Consider the following 1,477-nt stretch of genomic DNA (forward strand, 5'->3'; position numbering starts at 1 on the left):
ACCTTAGAATTCTTATAACACTCTTAACTGCCTTCTCCATAGCCAGATAAAGGTTATCTCTGAATACCTGATTCTGAGCACAACCAACAGAGCAAAGTCTCCTATCTCCCAGGAATCTGCTTTGCCAGCTTCGCAAATCAAGGACAGGCCCAGGTTGGTGCACGTTGGCCTGATTTGACAAGGCAGTCCGCCTGCTGCTAAGTTCTCATCATGATCTGTGCAGTTTATTAACAACCATAAAATTGTTTGTTCCAGGAAGGCTGAGTGAGGCCCTGGGCATACGCCAAGCAGATCTCCCAAAGACTTCAGTCAAGGAGACTCACTGTTGCATAAGAAGTACCGTACCGGTACTTATTCCTGCATTGCAGGGGGGTTGGACTAGATCAGTGTTTTCCAAACTTGGGGCTCCAGCTGTTTTTGGACTACAACTCCCATCATCCCAAGCTACCAGCACCAATGGTCAGGGATGATGGGAGCTGTAGTTCAAAAACAGCTGGAGGACTGAGTTTGGGAAACTCTGGACTAGATGACCCCTGGGGTAGCTTCCAAGTCCACGATCCTAAGCATCTTTGCAATGGATTAGGACTTAAGGTGATATCCTTAATGCTGAGGGTCCGCCATGCCCTCCTGTTCTGATCTGCAGATCCAAATGCAGACCAGGGCAAAGGGTTGACTGATGCTTCGAAGGACCCAGTTGCAGGGAACCCAAAGCAAGATGCACAAAACTCCAGAGTAGCTCAGTTGGTTAGAGCGTGGCGCTGATAACGCCAAGGTTGCAGGTTCGATCCCTGCAAGAGACAGCTGCATATTCCTGCATTGCAGGGGGTTCCACTAGAATAGATGATCCTCTGGGTCCCTTCCAACTCGACAATTCTCTTGGAATTCTATTCTAATTCAAATGCTTTATTATAAAGGTGTATCAAGAGATTTACATGCAGAATTCCTTGCCGCTACACTTCAGGGTGGCCACTGATGTGGGAGGCTTACTTGCAGGAAAAGCAAGCTCGGCAGCAACAGCCCCCTCAACCACTCCTGGCTTAGAGGCCTCTTCCCCACTACTGGCATGTAGCTGGCAGGCAGGCAGCAGGAGAAGCCTGCCCTTGCCCAGCTAGCTAAACCAAAAGTGAAGGCTTAAAGGCAAGCAGATAAGCAGGTGTGACCCCATTTTACAGCTCACACCAATTCACCCCACTGTTCTCTTGGGGCAATTGGGTCCTCACCTCCCTCACCCCAGTTTAAAACTGCAGCCCTTTAGCCCAGCTCATGCTGCATCTATATTGGACTTGAAAAACCGTTTCACATTGGATATTTACCGTATTTTTTCATGTATAAGACGAGGTTACTTTATTTTAAAAATTATGCTAAAAGTTGGGGGTCGTCTTATACACGGATTGGTGGCTGCCGCGAGCAGGAGATTGTCAGTGGCGTTTTTGCGTGTGATTGGCAGGTGCGGGAATGTCCGCTGGCTATTGGCTGC

At 48.6% G+C, this 1,477-nt stretch overlaps 1 non-coding gene across 1 annotated transcript; it reads left to right on the top strand.

Annotated features, from left to right (window-relative positions):
• The first annotated feature begins 730 nt into the window (after positions 1-730).
• On the top strand, positions 731-800 carry TRNAI-GAU (transfer RNA isoleucine (anticodon GAU)). Its single transcript has one exon. It is a non-coding gene; the product is annotated as a tRNA-Ile (tRNA).
• The last annotated feature ends 677 nt before the right edge of the window (positions 801-1,477 follow it).

This window comes from Zootoca vivipara, chromosome 4 (assembly GCF_963506605.1).
Source record: "Zootoca vivipara chromosome 4, rZooViv1.1, whole genome shotgun sequence".
Taxonomy (NCBI): Eukaryota; Metazoa; Chordata; class Lepidosauria; order Squamata; family Lacertidae; genus Zootoca; species Zootoca vivipara.